Source organism: Ursus maritimus (assembly GCF_017311325.1).
Source record: "Ursus maritimus isolate PB19 chromosome X unlocalized genomic scaffold, ASM1731132v1 scaffold_X1, whole genome shotgun sequence".
In the NCBI taxonomy this organism is placed as follows: Eukaryota; Metazoa; Chordata; class Mammalia; order Carnivora; family Ursidae; genus Ursus; species Ursus maritimus.
Genome location: NW_024423319.1, coordinates 54,022,323 through 54,037,278, shown reverse-complemented (window position 1 = coordinate 54,037,278; position 14,956 = coordinate 54,022,323). Strand labels below are relative to the sequence as shown.

Below are 14,956 nucleotides of genomic sequence, written 5' to 3'. Positions count from 1 at the left end.
TTTTTTTTTAATTACAAACAAATGGCTGTACAACTCTATAAATATACTAAAAACCACTGACTTGTACATTTTAAACAGATGAACATTATGATAGGTAAATAAATTATGTCTCATAAAGCTATTAGAAAAATAACAAGAATGAGAAAAAGACATTTTTCTGATGAAAAACTGGAAATATTTGCCACTAGTAGGAAAGAGTGTATGCATTCCAAATAGGAGACTGAATCCAGATGGAAAGTCTAGGCAAATAAAATGGGAAATATGTAGGTAAATCATACCAGATACTGAGTCTATAAAACCATGACATTGATAATAATGATGCTTTTTGAAGGAAAAAAAAAGATAGAATTAAGATTCATGAGGGGCTAAAGTTTCTCACTCTTGGTTTTGGCTCAGGTTCTGATCTCAGGGTCCTGGAATCAAGCCCTGCATCGGACTCCACCCTCAGTGTGGAGTCTGTTTGAGATTCTCTCTCTCTCTGTCTGCCCCTTCCACTTGTGCTATCTCTCTCTCTTTCTCTTTCTCTAAAATAGATAAATATAATCTTTAAAAAAAGAATTATGGTTCATGAAAAAAGAGAGAATGAACAAAGGATAGTGAGGAATTTAAAGATCAGCAACAGTTGGCATTTGTTACTATCAACAGGGCTGCAAGTGAAGAGAAGGAAATAGTGTTGTCAGAGCCAAAGGAGAGTTAAACTTGGGAGAAGTTTCCCAGTGACAGTTGTTGTCACTGGGACATAAGGAATAGGAACATCGAAAGACATAGTAAAGAGAATGAAAAGGCAAGCCAGAGTAGAAAATGAAATTGCCTACAGGTTTAACCAGCAAAGAACTAATACACTGAATATATAAAGAACTTTGAAAAATCAGTAGGAAAAAGGCAGGCAATCCAGTTGGAAATAAACGTACAACTTGTTTAAGCACTTCACAGAAGAAAAAAAACAAAATAAAAATTATTTACACATGAAAAGGTGCTCAATTTTATAAGTCATCTCCAAACTATGAAATAATACTTATATGCCTGTGAGATTGGCAAAATTAAAAATAAAAATTTGGGCAATATCAAGGGTTAGCAAAAACAAAAAGCCATAGGAATTCTCATGCATTGCTAGTAAAAATGTAAATTGACACAATAACTTTGAAAATTGTTAGGCAATGTCTAGTAAACATGACCATATACATACTCCATAATCAAGCAATTTCTCTACCAGGTATTTATCCTCAAACTTATGCATGTATGCATCTAGATAAATGCATAAGGATGCATACTGTATCATTGTCCCTAATATCTCCCAATTGGAAATAGTACAAATATCCATCAACAATAACAGAGATGAATAAACTGATGAATACTCAATTAATGGAATTTTACACAGCTTTATAATATTGAAAATGATGGAACTACATCTACACACAATAGCATAAATGAAACTTAGAGATATTTACTGAAAGAAGCAAGGCAGAAAATAAAATACAATATAATTTCATCCACTTAAATTTTTAAAAAATACTGGCCAAACAATGGTATATTGCTTAGTGATGTATAAAGTGATAGTGTATTAAAAAGAAACATGGAAATGATTATCAGACAGGATTGTGGATAGTTCACCCATGGTAAAAAAAAAGGGGGGGGGGAGGAGAAGGTATAGAGTATACTGGAATAGTTGCAAGGAAATCCACATATGTGGTAGTAAAAGACAGACTCTAGAACCAAAGGGCATGGTATTTACCCCAATCTGTCTGACCTTCAGAAAATTTGGCAATTTCTTTTTGCCTCTCAGCCTCCTTATCTGTAAAACAGGGAAAATAATGGTAGTTATCAAACAGAAAGCACCCAGACAATTCTAAGCACAGAGGAAGCACTCAATAAATGGTAGTTGTAAGTATTATTGATTTTAGGCTCCCCATTTACTCAATATTTATTAACCACCTACTATATGCCAGAAACTGCATGATGTTTACCCTCAAGAGAGTTATAATATATCAGAGGAGATGGTCATCTAGACAATAGTTTTATTGAGAGCTTATGTGACCTTGCATTCTAAATGTTTTATAAAAAATAAAATGGACTGTAACTGAATGTACAAAGTTTGGTGTAAAGATCAAGCCATTAATTTCTCACCAAATGCTCAATTTAATCCAGTTACTGCAAGTGAACAAATGCAGTTTTGTTACTTTTATTTGTTTTAAAATCTATCATCTACTAGCTCATCAATTACTAATAAATCTCTAGATATGGCCAGAATTCAAGATCTCACAATATTCTGTCTTTCCAATTAAACATCACATTCTCATGTATTCATTCAATATTTATTAACATTTATTATATGTAAAGTCTTGGGATTAACACAAGGATGTAAATCAGTCCTTCTCAAAAATGACCTCAGCCCAATGTGAATGCAGACATTTAAAAAATAGACAATACAATCTAATATGTGTAGAAAGTGTGTAAAAAGAGATTAGAATAAATTATTACAGGAGTGTTTAGGAGGAAAGAATGGGTTGTTCAGTACCCTCAGAGGTCAGGCAAGGGCTTTCTGGAAATGTGATATGTGAACTAAAATTTAGGAGATGAGTAGAATGTAAACAGATGAATGTAATGTAGTAGGGTGCAAGGATAATAAGGGCAGTATTAGAATCATGTGGGAAGATTGTCAGATGCACCATGGCATGTTCTGGAATTTAATGTGGTATGGAAAGACTCGAGAATAGAGTGCAGTGATTGACTGATGAGCAGTGAAGTTGGGAGATAGAAGCAGGTATGATGAGGCTAGATCATGAAAATACCTGTATGCTAAACTAAGATGTTCGACTTTCATTTCAAAGAGGGAAAAAAAAAAGATGATGAGAAACGATTGAACAAAAAACTTCAAGCACAAAAGCAAATTGTCTTCCTGACGAACTTCTAACCAATTGTATCTATTGCCTCCTTTATACCCAACCGAAGTTCCTGCTTTTACCAAAGATGGAACCCAGATCTGCCTTATTTAAGCAATTGACCTTGATGAGTGTTTTATACTATGGTTCAAGTATTTTGCTCTTCCTCAAACTTACACCCATTGCTGCTAGAGTGACAAACTGTAAGCAGTCAGTGAGGACGGTGAACGAGAGCCATTTAGGGAGTCTTGTGGAGTATTAAGTATCTAAAAGGTGGGATCTAAGAGAGGATTTACTCTGCTTTTATTGTGGTGGCCAGGGAAGATAAATCTTTTTACCCCACTTCTCCGGGTATATGTGGCAAGTCCTGGCTTGTCTCATTAGCTCCTCTTGCCTCCATGAGTAAATGCGTATAAGGCCAAAGAACCTATGGGAAAGAAAATGCCTGAATTGACTTCCCCAGACCTTAGGGACAGTGCAATTAGATCTTGTACTTAGAAATGTGCTCACTCCGGATGCCTGGGTGGTCCAGTCAGTTAAGCATCTACCTTCAGCTCAGATCATGATCCTAGGGTCCTGGGATCGAGTTCCGCATCGGGCTCCTTGCTCAGTGTGTGGGGGGCTGTTTTTCCCTCTGCCTGCCGCTCCCGTTGCTTGTGCTCTCTCCATAAATAAATAAATAAATAAATAAATAAATAAATAAATAAGTAAAATCTTTAAAAAAAGAAAGTCTAACTGTGTGTTATACACAACTAATGAATCGTTGAACACTACATCAAAAACTAATGATGTACTTACTATATGTTGGCTAACTGAACAGAATAATAACAAAAAATTAAAATAAAATAAAATTATAATCCAAGAAAAAAATGTAAGTCTAGATGTTTAACTCTCAAACATATTTCAAGGCTGAATTGTATAGGACAGAAGGGGATTTCCTTTAACGTGGAAAAAACGGTAAATTGGAAGAAGCCGAGATATTTTCCTATGACAGTAAACCAAAAATTATAAAAAAACTGACTCCAAGATATGAGAATTCCACTAGCCTGAACAAAAGAATTATAGAAGCCAAAGGGCTACCTTTATAACTTGAAGGAAAGGCATTACATTTGTCTTTCTATTTGAAGTGAGCAGATATGTGTGTGCTGTAGGAGTCATGATGAGGAGAAAGTGAAGGAGACTGAGAAACACCTTTCTCTAGATTTCACCTTAATCAATAGAATAAAGATATTGTTACATTGACTGTATAAATACTGTAAAAGGTATCAAAAAATATAGTTCTTCAACAATAAAAAAGTGAACCAAATTCAAGCACAGAGAAGAATAAGATTAAGGAGAAAAGAGAAACAAAACCTGTGCTCTTGGAGAAATGTAGTTAAATATAAAACTGTTCACAGACAGGCTATTTCCCAACCTTCTAGGGAAAAACAGTGCCCTTTGATATATAACCAACTGTGAAGGGACCAGAAGGATTCAAAATAAAAAGTTTAGTGGACAGAACCTAGGAACTTGACACACGAGGGTGGAGAGAAATAAAAGTGAGAAAGGAAACTGCTAAACTGAACATTATTCTGACAAAAATTGAGCATCAATTTTATTTTATTTTTTAAAGATTTTATTTATTTACTTATTAGAGAGAGAGAAAGTGAGCACAAGTGGGGTGAGGGGCAGAGGGTGAGTGAGAGGGACAGGCAAACTCCCAACTGAGCATAGAGCCAGACTCCGGCTCTATCCCAGGACCCTGAGATCAAAGTCAGATGCTTAACCAACTGAGCCACCCAGGCACCCCAAGCATTGATTTTAAAGTGAGATTTCTTAAGTCTGAATTTGCTTTAGATGTGTTTGTGTGTGTGTGATTTATTTCCCTTCTCATCTATTACCTCACCAACACTCTAGCATTGTTTTTTTGTTAAATGAAAAAATATGTGCCACTAGCAGTGATCATCACCACAAAAGATTTACAAATGCATTTGTTTAAAGTCTTTCTTATACAAAGTATTGCTTACATAAAATATTTTCAGACTCATAATTATCTGCCAGTTTTTCTCTGCCTTCTGCTTTGATTATAGAACAAAACTGTTGCTGTCTATGAACTACTGCAGAGCAACTAAAATTGAATCATGTGAAACCTCTACCCAGTGAAAAATATTTAGATAATATTATTTCAATAAGGCATCATCTATGATGGTTTGTGTAACAGAGGACCTAGATATTAAGGTTTCTTCCAAACTAGAAACCTCTGGGACTATTTTAATGAAGAGGTACATTCCAGAGATTAGACTACTGTTTATATCTTCTTCATTTCTCAACAATTAGCTCTGATTCTCTTTAGGGAGGAACCAACCTTTATGAATCACATACCCTAAATACATATAACCAGGCTAGTGAATTCTCATTATCTCTATATCCTCCTTCCCCTGAGAGTTCCTTACAAACTTCCCCTGGTAGCTTCTAGGTGTACACTCATTAAAATTGCATTGATTTGCCTAGAGGTGTTGAAACTGGAGTCACAGGGTGAGGATCAAAGAAGACTGACAAAGTACCTCAACCACTATCATTTATCTGATAAAATAACATCAGTAATTAGAACATTAGCTGAACAGTAGTGATAGAATCTGCCCCCCCCATTGTGGTGGTGGAGATCTGAGGATGCCATCCCTGTGATAACAAAGTTGGATATTCTACTAATATATAACCAGGGTAGGAAGAAGTGGTTAATGAGGGAGACAGGAAATTTGAAGTAACTTTCTTCCCTTTATCATTTACTACTCTTCACTACTATGTGTAAACCAGGGTGTGTGCTGGAAGGGGGCAGGAAACAAGCCACTACCATTTTTGAGCTTCGTACCAGTTATCTCAAGGTTTTTTCCATGTATTTTCTCACTGACGGACTCACAATATCTATCTCAACATCATGCTTATCTACATATTATGAATAGTCATCTCTGTCAATTCCTGCTCCACCAAGCCCATCATTACCAGTTGTAAAGGCATTCAACCTGCTGCTTCTTCCTTGGTCAGTGCCTGAGGCATTACTGACCTATCCTAGAACTATATTAGGAAAACTTTCCTTCAATTTTACTGTTTCATTTTATTTTTTTAAATTTTATTTTATTATGTTATGTTAGTCACCATACAGTATATCATTAGTTTTTGATGAGTGTTCCATGATTCATTGTTTGCATATAACACCCAGTGCTCCATGCAATACGTGCCCTCCTTAATAGCCATTACCCAGCTAACCCAAACCCCCACCCCCTTCCCTCTAAAACCCTCAGTATGTATCCCGTAGTCCATAGTCTCTCAAGGTTCATCTCCCCCTCTGATTTCCCCCTCTTCATTTTTCCCTTCCTTCTCCTAATGTCCTCCATGCTATTCCCTACGTTCTACATACAAGTGAAACCATATGATAATTGTCTTTCTCTGCTTAACTTATTTCAGTTAGCATAATCCCCTCCAGTTCCATCCATGTCGATGCAAATGGTGGGTATTTGTCCTTTCCGATGGCTGAGTAATATTCCATTGTATATATGAACCACAACTTCTTTATCCATTCGTCTGTTGAAAGGCATCTCAGCTCCTCCACAGTTTGGCTATTGTGCACATTGCTGCTATGAACTTTGGGGTGCATTTGGCCCTTCTTTTCACTACATCTGTATCTTCGGGGTAAATACCCAGTAGTGCAATTGCTGGGTCATAGGATAGCTGTATTTTTAACTTTTGAGGAACCTCCACACCGTTTTCCAAAGTGGCTGTACTTACTTTCATTCCCACCAACAGTGTAAGAGGGTTCCCCTTTCTCCACATCCACGCCAACATTTGTTGTTACTTGCCTTGTCAATTTTTGCCATTCTAACTGGTGTAAGGTGGTATCTCAATGTGGTTTTGATTTGAATTTCCCTGATGGCTAATGATTTTGAACATTTTTTCATGCGTCTGTTAGCCATTTGTATGTCTTCTTTGGAGAAGTGTCTGTTCATATCCTCTACCCATTTTTTGACTTGATTATTTGTTTTTTGGGTGTTGAGTTTAAGAAGTTCTTTATAGATCTTGTATACCAGCCCTTTATCTGAAGTGTCATTTGAAAATATCTTCTCCCATTCCGTGGGTTGCCTCTTAGCTTTGTTGACTGTTTCCTTTCCTGTGCAGAAGCTTTTTATCTTGATTAAGTCCCAAAAATTCATTGTTGCTTTTGTTTTCCTTCCCTCTGGAGATGTGTCTTGAAAGAGCTTGCTGTGGCCGACGTCAAAGAGGTTACTGCCTATGTTTTTCTCTAGGATTTGATGGATTCCTGTCTCACATTAAGGTCTTCATCCATTTAGAGTTTATCTTTGTGTATGGTGTAAGAGAATGGTTGAGTTTCATTCTTCTGTATATAGCTGTCCAATTTTCACAGCACTATTTATTGAAGAGATGTCTTTTTTCCATTGGACATTTTTTCCTCCTTTGTCAAAGATCAGTCGACCAGAGAGTTGAGAGTCCACTCTGGGCTCTCTGCTCTGTTCCATTGATCTATGTTGTCCGTTTTTATGGCAGTTATCATGCTATCTTTTTTATCACAGCTCTGTATTATAGCTCGAAATCAGGCAATGTGATGCTCCCAGATTTGTTTTTCTTTTTCAACATTTCCTTGGTGATTCGGAGTCTTTTCTGGTTCCCTACAAGTTTTAGGATTGTTTGTTTCAGCACTTTGAAAAATGCTGTTGGTATTTTGATCGGGATGGCATTGAAAGTATAGATTGCTCTGGGCAGCATAGACATTCTAACAATGTTTATTCTTCCGATCCATGAGCATGGAAAGTTTTTCCATCTTTTTGTATCTTCTTCAATTTCTTTCATAAGTGTTCTTTAGTTTCTAGTGCGTAGATCCTTTACTTCTTTGGTTAGGTTTATTCCCAGGTAGCTTATGGTTTTTGGTGTTATTGTAAATTGAATTGATTCCCTAATTTTTCTTTCCACAGTTACATTGTTATTGTGTAGGAAAACAACTGATTTCTGTGCATTGATTTTGTATCCTGCCACATTACTGAATTGCTGTATGAGTTCTAGTAATTTGGGGGTGGAGTCTTTTGGGTTTTCCACATAAAGTATCATGTCACCTACAAAGAGATAGAGTTTGACTTCTTTGCCAATTTGGATCTTTTATTTCTTTTTGTTGTCTGATTGCTGTTGCTAAGATTTCCAGTACTACGTTCAATTTTACTGTTTTAAACTTCCCAGTATGCAGTATATGTAGGGCTACTCCCTGGGCATGTCTGTGTCCACTAAATTGCTGCTATTCCTGCTCTCTACAACAGAGTTGAATATACGAAACAATTATCAACTCCATTTCCCATTTGGGAACTAATTTCCTGTCCTAAATTTGTGTCACCTAAGATTTTGGGTGCTCAAATGCTGTGCTTTTAGTTCTTTTCAGGCCCCCTCACTCAAAGGCTAGATTATCTAATGTGCCCTGAGTAACTGGCTGGAGAGATGGTTTTAAATATGCCCACAAATTCTTTGGTCTCCCTCCCTTTAAGAGGTATAACTTAATTGCCCTTTCCTGAGTGTATGCAGACTTAGAGACTCGTTGCTAATGAGTAGAATAATGCAGAAAAGACAGTATGTGACTTCAGATACTAGGTCATAAAGGCACTGTGACTTTCCCCTCTTTCCTTGATCACTCAATCTGGGATAAGCCAGCTGCTGTGTCAGAGAAAAGGTCCATGTGAGAAAGAATTGCATCTTTTAACAACGGTGTGAACAACAGGGCATTTTGTGATTTGATCCTATTGTCCTAAGCAAGTCTTCAAATGACTACCACCCAGGCTGAATTTTCTTTTTCAATTTTTATTTATTTATTTTTACTTATTTTTTTCTTTTTTTAATAATAATATTTTTTATTATATTATGTTAATCACCATACAGTACATCCCTAGTTTAAACTCTTGTTACTTAACATACAGTGTAATATTAGCTTCAGGTGTAGAATTCAGTGATTCATCACTTACATACAATACCCAAGTGCTCATCCTAACAAGTGCCCTCCTTAATACTCATCAACTATTTAACCCATCCCCATGCCTACTTCCTCACCAGTAACCCTTAGTTTGTTCTCTTTAGGTAAGAGTCTGTTTCCTGGATCACCTCTTCTTTTTCCATCTGTTTTGTTTCTGATATTCCACATATGAATGAAATCATATGGTATTTGTCTTTCTCTGAGTGACTTATTTTGCTTAGCATAATACTCTTTAGCTCCTATGTCCATGCCCAGCAAATGGAAGATTTCATTCTGTTTTATGGCTGAGTAATATTCCATTATATATATATATCTGTCTTCCTTATCCATTCATCAGTCAATGGACATTTGAACTCTTCCCACGATTAGGATATTGTTGATAATGATGCTATAAACATTAAGGTGCTTGTGTCCCTTCAAATTAGTATTTTTGTATCCTTTGGGGTAAATTCCTAGCAGTACAATTGCTGGATCATAGGGTAGTTCTATTTTTTTTTTCTTTAGAGAGAGAGACTGAGAGAGCATGCAGATGTGCATGAATGGAGGGAGGGGCAGAGGGAGAGGGAGAGAGAATCTTAAGCAGGCTCCATGCTGAGCTTGGGACTCAATCTCATGACACTGAGATCATGACCTGAGCCAAAATCAAGAGTCAGATGCTTAACCTACTGAACCATCCAGGCACCCCAGGGTAGTTCTATTTTTAACCTTTTGAGGAACCTCCACACTGTTTTTCTGAGTGGCTGCACCAGTTTGCATTCCCACCACTACAGCTTTGTAATATAACTTCCAGTCCAGAATTCTGATGCCTCCAGCTTTGCTTTTCTTTTTCAAGGTTGCTTTGGTTATTCAGGATCTCTTGTCTTTCATACAAAATTTAGGACTTTTTCTTTCAGCTCTGTGAAAAATGCTCATGGTATTTTGAAAGGGATTGAATTAAATGTGTAAATTGTTTTGGGTAGTATAGGCATTTTAATAATATTTGTTCTTCCAATCCATAAGCGTGGAATGTTTTTTCCATTTCTTTGTGTCATCTTCAATTTCTTTCATTAGTGTTTTACAGTTTTGAAAGTACAGATTTTTTACCTCTTTGGTTAGGTTTATTCCTAGGTCTCTTATGGCTTTTGGTGCAATTGTAAATTGGATCGATTCCTTGATTTCTCTTTTTACTGCTTCATTATCGGTGTATAGAAATGCAACAGATTTCTATATGTTGATTTTGTATCTTTCAACTTTGCTGAATTTGTGTATCAGTTCTAGCAATTCTTCAGTGGAATTTTTGGGGTTTTCTACATAGAGTATCATATCATCTGCAAATAGTGAAAGTTTGATTCTTTCTTGCAGATTTGGATGCATTTTATTTCTTTTTGTTGTCTGATTTCTGAAGTTAGGACTTCCAGTACTTTGTTAATTAAGAGTGGTTAGCCCTCCTGACCAAGGCCTGCTTGATGGCTCTGCTCAAAGTTTGTGGCTCCCCCCACGCCAGCCTTCCTGATGTATGGGTGATATGCTGCAGTGGGTGTCAGGGTGAGGGACAGTCATATTTGCTCCTGAGGTCCCAGCAGTCAACAACAAAAAGTGTGCAGGAGCTGGTTGGGGGGGTTGGGGGTGGGGCACATAGCCGGGCATTAGGCTGTGGGTCTGCCTTGCTACTTTGCTGCCACCTGGCCTTGCCAATGCCTCCACCACCACCCCCATGAGGCTGGCCTCTCAGAGCCCCTGCCAGGGCACCCCACAGATCAGGGAGATGTCTTACAAACCAAACGTGGCTGTGCACATGCCTTCCCCTTCCCTCAATACCGCTGGGAGTGTCCACCAACCCTACAGCAGTCTGGTGACATCCTCACAGTACTGCTACCTGTTGAGTGACTACAGGCCACATTCTCCAGGCTATACCCAGGGAACTGGGAACAGCTGTGTACCCTAAAGCAAATATGCTAAACTATTGGCCATCATGGAGGAGTTGGGGAAAGAGATTAGATCCACATATGTGCAGAGCATGAGAGCCATGGAGAGACTAAAACAAGGCATTATTCACACCAAAAGGCTGGTTCCAGAAAGGTTGGTTGAAATGGAACAGAATGCCAGATCCTAGCTACCTGTTAGTTTGGAAGGTTTTCCATCTCCTTCCAAGATGAGAAATTACAGGTCATCTCCCATGTTCAGATGAAACTCCTGCTTTCAAAATGGTAACAGTTTGGTTTCTCCTTTCCGTGTCTCTCCCATGGCTCATGAGGCTCTGAGATTGAAAAATATTTTGCAGTTGATTAAGATTTACATTTTAAATAGTTAGGAACTACCCACAGTTTTGTTTTTGTTTTTGTTGTAAGCATTAATTTAAAAGATGTGCATAAAATATACCCATTTCACAACAAAGATACCAGTGTCTCTTTTTCATCATTTCTTTTGAATACATTTATGTAACCCAGGCTGTTTTTGTTTTTTGTTCCTTTTCATAAGCTAATACAACAATTCTGTAGGTCTTGTTTCTAGTGTATACATTTGCCACATGGTGTGGATTCCATTTAATGAAACATCTTTTGTGTTTAAGCATTTGCTTGCATGACTATAAGAGCTTTGAAATCAGTTTAAAAAATACACAGGTTATAAATGCAGAAGAAAGAGCAACATACCCAACCTAACCTAACAAGAACCACCCAACATTTTCCTACAAAGACTGTATGTGGATTTCAGTTCTGCCTTACCTATAAATTGATCCAAACATCTGGAAGAAAATGACTGATTATTGTTTGCATCTTTGTATATATTACTTGATGTAATAAAACTTATTTTCATTAAAAAAAGTGGTGATAGTGGACATTCCTGTCTTGTTCCTGACAAGAGGAAAAGCTTTCAATATTTCCCCATTAAGGATGATATTAGCTGTGGGTTTTTCCTTTTGTCCTTTATGAATGTTGAGGTATATTCCCTCTATCCCTACTTTGTCAAGAGTTTTTATCAGGAATGTCAAATGCTTTTTCTGCATTCATTGAGAGGATCATATGGTTTTTATCCTTTCATTTATAAATGTGATGTATCACATTGATTGATTTGCAAATGTTGAACCACCCTTGCAACCCAGGAATAAATTCCACTTGATCATGGTGAATGATTCTTTTAATGTACTGTTGGATTAGATTTGCTAGTATTAGTTGAAAATTTTTGCATCCGTGTTCATCAGGGATATTGGCCTGCAATTCTGTTTTTTTAGTGGAGTCTGTCTGGTTTTGATATCAGGTTAATGCTGTCCTCATAGAAAGAGTATGGATGTTTTCCTTCCATTTCTATTTTTTGGAACAGTTTGAGAGAATAAGTATTAACTTTTCATTAAATGTTCGGTAGAATTACCCTGGGAAACTCTCTGGCACTGGACTTATGTTTGTTGGGAGATTTTTGATTACCAATTCCATTCTTTTGCTGGTTATTGGTCTGTTCAAATTTTTTATTTCTTCCTCTTTCAGTTTTGATAGTTTATATGTCTCTAGAAACTTATTCATTTCTTTCAGATTGTCCGATTTGTTGGCATATAATTTTTCATAATATTCTCTTATAATTGTATATCTGTGGTGCTGTTATTTCTCCTCTCTCATTGGTGATTTTATTTATGTGGGTCCTTTCTCTCTCTCTGTCTCTCTCTCTCTTTCTCTCTCTCTTTTTTTTTTTTTTTGGTAAGTCTGGCTAGGGGTTTATCAGTTTTGTTAATTATTTCAAAGAACCAGCTCTTGGTTTCATTGATCTGTTCTACTGTTTGTTTGTTTGTTTGTTTCTATATCACGTATTTCTTCTTTAATCTTTGTTATTTTGCTTCTTCTGCTGGCTTTAGACTTATTTGTTGTTCTTTTTCTAGCTCCTTTATTTATAAGGATATGCTGTGTATTTGAGATTTTTCCTGCTTCTTGAGATAGGCCTGTATTGCTATATACTTCCCTCATATGACTACTTTTGCTGCATCCCAAAGGTTTTGGACCATCATGTTTTCATTTTGTTTCCATGTTTTTTTTAATTTATTTCTTAATTTCCTTGTTAACCCATTCATTCTTTGTAGGATGTTCTTTAACCTAAATGTAATTGTGGTCTTCTCCAATTTTTTTCTTGTGGTTGACTTCAAGTTTCAGAGTGCTGTGGACAGAAAAGTTCCATGGTACAATTTAATCTTTTTGTACTTCTTGAGGCCTGATTTGTGACCTAGCATGTGATCTATTCTGGAGAAATCCCATGTGCACTTGAAAAGAATGTGTATTCTGCTGCTTTAGAATGAAATGTTCTAAATATTTCTTTTAAGTCCACCTGGTGCAGTGTTTCTTTGTTAATTTTCTACTTAGATGATCTATCTATTGATGTGAGTGGAGTGTTTATATCCCCCACTGTTATTGTATTATTATCAATGAATTCATTTATGTTTGTTATAAGTTGTTTTATATATTTGAGTGATCTCAGGTTGGGAACATAAATATTTACAATTATTAGATCTTCTTGGAGAGTACCTTTTATTATTATATAAGGACCTTCTTCATCTTTTGTTACAGTCTTTGCTTTAAAATCTAGTTCGTCTTATAGAAGTATTACTACTCCAGCTTTCTTTTGATGTCCATTTGCATGATAGATGGTTCTCCAACCCCTCACTTTCCATCTTCAGATATCTTTAGGTCTAAAATGAGTCTCTTCTAGGCAGAATATCAGTGGGTCTTAATTTTTATCCACTCTGATGGACCCTATGTCCTTTGATTAGAGTGGTTAGTCCATTTACATTGAGTAATTATGATAGATATGTATTTAGTGCCATTATATTACTTGTTTTGTCATTGTTTCTGGAGATTTTATCTGTCTTTGTCCCTTTTGTTCTTTCTTTCCTTCTCAAAGAATCCTGTTTAATATTTCTTGCAGGGCTGATTTAGAGGACACGGACTCCTTTAATTTTTGTTTTTCTGGGAAACTCTTTATCTCTCCTATTCTGAATGATAGCCTTGCTGGATAGTATTCTTGGTTGCATATTTTTCCCATTGAACACTTTGAATATATCATGTCACTCCCTTTTGGCTTGCCAAGTTTCCATTAAGAAATTTCCAGCTGGCCTTATGGGTCATCCCTTGTAAGTTAAGAACTTCTTCTGTCTTGACATTTTTAAGTTTTTTTTTTCCTTATCACCATATTTTGTAAATTTAACTATAATATGTCTTGGTGTTGGTCTGCTTCTGTTGACTTTGATGGCTAATCTAAATCATTCTACTATTTATGCACTCCAGCCAGCAGTAAGAGGGTAAGAAAGTGAAGGATGCACCTTGTCTCTGGAGGGGCTTGATTCAAAAGGGGCAAAATTATTTCCTCTCACATTTCATTAGAAAGAGCTTAGTGACTTGGCCACATGCAGCCTAGAAGGAAATAGAGAATATAATTATGTTTGGGGTGTCATATGTTAAGATAAAACATGAAGTTTTATTACTAAAAGAAGAAAGGGAAATGAGAATGGTGGGATCTAACAAGCAGTGTCACAGACTATGAATTCTATGAATGTAGGGATTGCCTCTTACTTAGTTTTATAACTTTAGTGATTACCATAGTCATTGTGGAAGTCTCGGGTAGAGAACAGTGACAAAGATTCTATCCTTGACTAAACTCTACTCACGCTCCTCTGAGCTTTTTCAACTACTCTTCTACTTTTAGACGTTCATGTTCATCTCTGTATTGTCTAATTTTACAACAAATTCTAAGTTTAACCACAATACCCTATCTTCAATATCTGATCACTCTCCATATCTAATGGGGTTCTTCATCTTCCACTATCCTCCCAGTGATATCTAATCCTCTTGGCCTGCCTTCAGCAAGAATTCTATCAGATCAGTTTAGCCAGAACCCCCTTTACCCCTGATGTTTGCTCTAATTAATTTTCCATCTGCTGAACCCCTGCCGTGCTCCTTGGCTACAAATTTCCAATTGCCCAGGTTGTATTTAGAATTGAGGATAATCTTTCTCACTGTTAAGACCCCACTGCAGCATGCCTATACTTATTGCAGTAACCCTCCCTTCCCCTTGAAAATGTCTTCTTCATAGTTTTTAACTGTTTCATGGATTTGTTTTTCTTTAT

General features: G+C 36.6%; 1 pseudogene; it reads left to right on the top strand.

The window, feature by feature from the left end:
* Positions 1-10,388: 10,388 nt before the first annotated feature.
* On the top strand, positions 10,389-10,974 carry LOC103671990 (annotated as a pseudogene).
* Positions 10,975-14,956: the final 3,982 nt, after the last annotated feature.